The sequence below is a fragment of the Otolemur garnettii genome, unplaced genomic scaffold (assembly GCF_000181295.1).
Source record: "Otolemur garnettii isolate 467f Iridium unplaced genomic scaffold, OtoGar3 scaffold00013, whole genome shotgun sequence".
Taxonomy (NCBI): Eukaryota; Metazoa; Chordata; class Mammalia; order Primates; family Galagidae; genus Otolemur; species Otolemur garnettii.
The window spans coordinates 24722101-24729269 of NW_003852408.1; the positions used below are offsets into that span (position 1 = coordinate 24722101).

The window sequence follows — 7169 nt, forward strand, 5'->3', positions numbered from 1 at the left end:
AAGCAGAGTATGAACATTTTAACTCAATAACTAAGAAAATGACATGAAGGTTATGTTAACCAGTTTGATGAGAGTATTTCAAAATGTATATGAAAACAGCACACTGTACCCCATGATTGCATTAATGTACACAGTTATGCTATAAGAAATAAAAAAAAAAAAACATGAGAACCACTGCTCAAGATGCTAATGTACTTATTTTGCTTAAGCCAATTTGAGTTTTATTTTTTTGAGACAAAGTTTCACTTTGTCACCCTCAGTAGAGTGCTGTGAAGTCATAGCTCATAGCAACCTCAAACTCTGAGACTACAGGTGCTGGCCACAATGCCTGGTTGTTTTAGAGAGACAGGATCTTACTCTTGCTCAGGCTGGTCTCAAACTCTTGAACTCAAATGATCCACTCCGCCTCAGCCTCCCAGAATGCCAAGATTACAGACATGAGCTACTGTGCCCAGCCTCCAGTTTGAGTTTATTTTTTGTCATGTACAATAAAAGTCAGAACTGATGTAGGAGAAAAGAAAAGGAGTTGAATTCCAAGTCTGGAATCATACCAATGCAGAAAAGAAGAATCAGCCTCAATATTCAGAAAAGAATTCAGTGAATACAAAATATAGGAACCAGAGGTGATCATGGGAATTTAGGCATTCCTCATTCACCCCACTTAAGGAAACAGAAATACTGAGAGCAACTTGGACTGTCCACCAGATTTGGAATTGGGATTATATTAAGACAAAAGATGATTCTGTTTGACATCTGGGTAAAACAAAGTTCAACTAGAAATATTTTCCCTATAGAAATTTGATTTTAAGCTGGGCACAATGGCTCATGCCTGTTATCCTAGTACTTAGGAGGCTGAGGTGGGTGGATTACCTGAGCTCATGAATTTGAGAAATTTGGTTCAAGAAATGCTATGCAAATGTCCATCACAGGTGGACAAAATGTGGTATATCTATATCATGGAATATTATTTGACCATAAAAAGAAATGTACTGATCTATGCTACAACATGGATGAAACTTGAAAAAACACAGTGCTAAATGAAAGAGGCCAGATCTAAAAAAAAAAAAAAAAAAAGCCCATATTGTGTGATTCCATTTATAGGAAAGGTGCAGAACAAATTTGTAGAGACATAAGGTAAATTAGTGGTCGCCAGAAACCAAAGTACGGGGGAATGGGGGGTGAATGCTAATGGGTAGGGGGCTTCTTTGAGAGTGAAGAGAATGTTCTAGATAGGGGTAATGGTTGCACAACTTGTGACAGCACTAAAAGTCTCTTAATTATACACTTTAAAAGGATGGATCTTATGATATGTAAATTATATCTTAGTTTAAAAAATTACATAAGACAAATTATAAGCTTGGCATATTAGTTTCTATAGCTGCTGTAGCCAACAATCACACACTGGTGGCTTATAGGTCTAGAAATGTATCCTGTCACAGTTCTACAGGCCAGAACTCTGAAACCAAGGTGCCAGCAGGGTTCCATTCCCTCTAGAAGCTCCAGCCTCTGCCTCTGTCTTCACATCGGCTTCGTACGCGTGTGTGTAAGATCTTCCTATTTCTTTCTAAGAAGGACATTTGTGGTGGCATTTAGGGGTCCTCCAGATCATCTCTTCTCAAGGTCTTTAACTTAATCATATCTACAAAGGCCCATTTTTCAAATATTCACAGGAACTAGAGATTGGGGCACAGACATATCTTTAAGAGTTATCAACGTATCACATCTGGGTTTATATGTAAGTCACTGATGTGGTATGACAGTCACTGATGTGCGGCACTTTGGTTTTCCCTAAAAAGAACTTGCCAGTCAGCATGAAGATGTGCCATTAGCTGACAGCCTCCAGCTTCAGCATCTTCAGGATGTGCTGCGTCATTTGAGCTGAAGCCACATCCTTCCCAGGCGGCCCCTACCCACTAACCGAGTATGGCAGATTACAAGAAGCTAGTCATTTGCCTAACGTGGGACCACTCTGCCATGCAGGGCACTCCCCATGGGTTGGCAGAGATTTAGCTCTTCCTACTTAAACCTCCTTTCTTCTCCCTCCCCTCACCTGCCCATCTCTATTTCTTCTCCCTTTTGTATTTCACAGGGTTACCTTCAGGAATCTCTGGCATTGCCAACTTGGGTTTGGCATCTTCTTCCTAAAGCAATGATCCCCAACCTTTCTGACACCAGGGACTGGTTTCACGGAGGACAGTTTCCATGGATGGGGGCAGGGGTGTGAGGGGATGGTTTGGGGATGAGTCAAGTACAATGCCTTTATTGTGCACTTTATTCCTATTATTACATTGTAATATATAATAAAACAATTATATAACTCACCATAATGCAAAATCTGTGGGACTCCTGAGCTGGTTTTCCTGCAACTAGATGGTCCCATAGAGGGTGATGGGGGACAGTGACACCCGATGTGTGTTGCTTATGTCTTCAGTGCTATTTTGGATCATCAGGTATTAGATTCTCATAAGAAGCACACAACTGGGCAGCACCTGTGGCTCAATGAGTAGGGTGCCAGCCCCATATACCAAGGATGATATGTTCGAACCCAGCCCCGGCCAAACTGCAACAAAAAAATAGCTGGGCGTGGTGGGCGCCTGTAGTCCCAGCTATTCAGGAGCCTGAGGCAAGAGAATCGCCTAAGCCCATGAGCTGGAGGTTGATGTGAGCTGGGATGCCACAGCACTCTACCAAGGGTAACATAATGAGACTGTCTCAAAAAAAAAAAAAAACATTTTTTCTGAGATCCCAATTTGGGTGTCACACGTTAATGCCCACCACAAAACATTCACCATGGATGAGGCAAGAGGCAACCAAGTAGAGAAAATGGCTCAGCCAGTTGACAGTATCCACCTTCATCATCAATCACTTGAGAACTGGAAAGGTGTCATGCGAGTAAAGTAGACACCACAGCAGAGGTGTGGGCAACGCACAGGCCCTATAATTACCCCTGCATGTCTTACTTGCCAACAATGGAGAACCATGTTGAGCCCAGGATTCACTTCTCCTCCAGGGACTAACTAAACACCTGGTGGCAAGTTGACTCGACTGGGCCCATTATGTCATGGAAGGGCCAAGGATTCATTCTCTCAGAATAAACACATTTCAAGTAAGCACTTGTCTCTCCTGCCTACTCTTTTCCTCCCAGAGCCACAAACTGGGGAGTAGATTAGCTAATCTGCAGCCATGAACTAACGTAAGACATAGCATCCGACCTGCAAAAGAACAGTAGTGGGCTCATGACCACGGGATGCTGTAGCCAAATGCTATGATAGCCGGCTGGCTGCCAAAATGGTCTGCCAAGGTGCAGCTCAGAGGCAACACTCTGTCACAAACCATGAAGTTGTTCCCCACATGTGTGGAGAAATGGATCTGCAGGACACGGAGAGGACTATGATAACCACAGAGGTGAACCTCTTGGATCTCCCTTCAGGAACATTCTGCTCAGCAGCCAAGAATGCAGTTAGCTGACAGTCTCTAGCTGCAGCACCTTTGAGATCCACTAAGTCTCTGGCCTGAACCCAGGACCCTCTTGGACAGCCCCCAGCCAATGACTGAGCCGTTGTTGCAGGACGGGGACCTCTTCTGTAGGAAATCGTTACACTGGAGCTCCCCTGTGGACTTGCAGGGACGTTCTCAGACATCCTGTGTGTGTACCTGTTCCCGCCCAACCTCTTTCTTCCCCGGCTCCTTGCAGAGGTGTTGGACCTGCTCTGTATCTGAAGACATTCTCCACCTTCTTTGACTCCCCCTTCTTTATATTTCATGGGCAGTTTTGACAGATACATAGTATCTTTCAGAATTTAGCTCTTGCATCTCTAACTCCATCCCAGTATCTTTTTCCTGGAGAATTTAAACCCACACATGTGATAATTAGGTTTTATTTGCCAACCACTATGAGAAAATTAAGGTCCATTTCCCAGTCACCATCACTGTACCAGTGGGCCTCTGTATAACACGGCACAATTATGATGCTCATTAGTGATCTTGATTCATATTATTAGCTACCACACCTGCAAAATGCCCAGTCATTAATTCATAATTGTCACTCAACAATTGTCATTCAACAATGACGTATTAAGTACCTACTCTATACTAGATACTTGCATGGGCCATGGAACTACAGCAGTAAACAAAAGAGAAAAAAGCCCTTCTCTTCTTCATGGAACTGACATTCCAATGGGGCAGCCAGACAATAAAAAAGCTAGATGACCAGAAAATGCATATCTGCCCTACATTTCCTTTCTTCCTCGATGGAATTGCCTCACAGTAGGTTAGTCTCAGCTTTTTATTATGCATCAATATAAGAAAGAGCCATATGTAAAATCTCTGCTGCGTTTGGGGGAGGGGGAAAAAACTAGAATGGCAAGGTGTTAGTGAGGATTTTTAAATGAAATTCAGTGAAGGAAGAAAAATACTCTTCTGCATAATAAGCCAAAAGCTGTGTGGGGATTGCCATAAGTGTATTGGAAAGAGACAAAGAGAGAAAGAGAAGCCAATGTGAAGACAGGCAGAGGCTGGAGCTTCCAGAGGGAATGGAGCCCTGCTGGCACTTTGGTTTCAGAGTTCTGGCCTGCAGAACCGTGACAGGATACATTTCTGGAGCTACAGGCCACCAGTGTGTGCTTGTTGGCTACAGCAGCTATAGAAACTAATACACCAAGTTTATAATTTGTCTTATGTAATTTTTTAAACTAAGATACAATTTACATATCATAATTCATTCTTTTAAAGTTTATAATTGATTTTTAGAGCAGTCACAAGTTGTACAACCATTACCCCTCTCTACTTTCAGAACATTTTCTTCACTCTCAAAGAAACCCTCTACCCATTAGCAATCACTCCCTGTTCCCTCTTTCTTTGTCTCCTGGCAACCACTGATTTACCTTATGTCTCTACAAATTTGTTCTGCACTTTTCCTATAAATGAAATCACACAGTATGAGCCTTTTTGATCTGGCCTCTTTCTTTTTCTCTCTTTTTTTTTTTCTTGAGACAGAGTCTCACTTTGTCACTCTCAGTAGAGGGTCATGGCATCACAGCTCACAGTAGCCTCAAACTCTTGGGCTCAAGCGATTCTCTTGCTTCGGCTTCCCAAGTAGCTCGGACTACAGGCACCCTCCACAACACCTGGCTATTTTCTTTAGAGACGAGGTCTTGCTCTGGCTCTGGATGGTCTCAAACTTGTGAGCTCAAGCAATCCACCTGCCTCGGCCTCCCAGAATGCTGGCAGGCGTGAGTCACTGTGCCCAGCCCTAATCTAGCCTCTTTCCTTTAGCACAATGTTTTCAAGATTCATCCATGTTATAACATGACAGAAATTAACCCTTCTAAAAATCCAGTGCTAGGCATTTGAATTTGAGTATATAAATTATATGCATAATTTTATATATGTGTAAATTTTTTTCAAGCCAATCATAAAGAAGAGAAGAAACAAGCTGCATCAATGAATTTTCATCTCAGGACCAAGAAACAGAAAACAACTCACACCCCAAACCAGAGTCTTAAAAGTTAAAAGCACTTTGGGAGAAGTAAGCAGGATCTGGACATCAACATTTTAGGCATTTTAGGGCTAAGTCCACAAGAGAAGCAGAGACACAGCCAGGTGAGAGAGAGGCCCCACCTGGGATCAGGGCTCTATAAAGCACACAGTAGCAAGCACACCAAAGCCAGGGCCTGGCTGGCAGATTCAACCAGGAGAGACACACCAGTCCTTTTGAGATTTAGACAATTTATTTACTACAGAGACAGAGGGTGGCCAAAAGCTCCAGTTCCCTTTGGTCCTTGTCTCACACAACAAAAAAGATAACCCAAAACAAAGGAGCCAGATGATTGCAACATGAACTGTAGAACACCTCATTGCCAAGAAGCTAATTCTAGACTGTAGCCAGGCAGTTTCATAGTCTGCAGCTCTATTCCAAAGGAATGAGGCAAAAAAACTTCATGCCTCCATAGAACCTGGGAGTCCACAAAAAACTCATAGGAGATGGCCTCATAGGAGCAGGTGGCCACAGATCTCCCAGACTCCAGTGCTCAGGGAAAATAATAGTGTTCTGCCAAGACTCAGATTAGCTGAAGCTCTAGCCTTTGCCTGTGTGGCCTATATGGGTATGTGCAAGATCACCACTGCACCATAGTGGAGCTGTTCTCCTACAGTCCCCGAATAGTTTCTATCACTGTGAATCTGATGTAAAGACTCAGTAAACTTCTGGAGTTCTGTATGTGCTCACTTGAAAAGGACAAGAGGAAACCACTCACTCAACCAAACCAACATTCAGTGGGGGAAGCCAGGGAAGCTGAGAATTCCTGGCCTAAAGATCATCTGACTAGTAAACTGCAGATCTAACTAATAGTCTTTCCCACCTCCAACATAGAGAAATTAGTGCCTGGGTTACAGGAATAATGATACCTAACAACATAGTCATGAACCACGCAATGCTTCAGTCAACGATGAACTGCATATACAAAGGTGGTCTCCTAAGATTATAATGGAGCTTGAAAATTCCTATGGCCTTGTGACGATGTAGCCATCACAGCATCCTACTGCGATGCTTGTCCTTGTCTTGATGCTGGTGTCAACAAACCTGCGGTGCTGCCGGGCATGTAAAAGCAGATCTCGTGCAATTACACACAGAACATAGTACTCACAAAGTACATTACAGAATAAAGGTAATTAACAGCTATCTTACCAGTTTATTTATTTACTATAGTATACTTTTTATAGTTGTCTTACAGTGTACTCCCTCTGCTTACTTAAAAAGAAATTCACCTGTGTTCTCTCTGGCAGCACATATACTAAAATTAGAATGATACAGAGATTAGCATGGTCCCTGTGCAAGGATGACAACCAAATTGGTGAAGCAGTCCATATGTATTTATTTATTTATTTATTTTTATTAAATCATAGCTGTGTGCATTAATGCAATCATGGGGTACAATGTGCTGGTTTTACATACAATTTGAAATTTTTTCATCAAACTGCTTAACATAGCCTTCATGGCATTTTCTAGTTATTGTATTAAGACATGTATATTCTATACTTAGTAAATTTAACATGTACCCTTGTAAAATGCACCGTAGGTGTGGTCTCACCGATTACCCTTTCTGCACCCGTCCTCCCCCTTTCCTTCCCTCTCCCCTTTTCCCTTCTTCTTGGGCTATAATTGGGTTATA

General features: G+C 42.5%; 1 non-coding gene across 1 annotated transcript; it reads left to right on the forward strand.

Moving 5' to 3' along the window:
- Window positions 1–6767: 6767 nt before the first annotated feature.
- LOC111723646 lies at window positions 6768–6871 on the forward strand. Its single transcript, XR_002772146.1, has one exon. It is a non-coding gene; the product is annotated as a U6 spliceosomal RNA (small nuclear RNA).
- The last annotated feature ends 298 nt before the right edge of the window (window positions 6872–7169 follow it).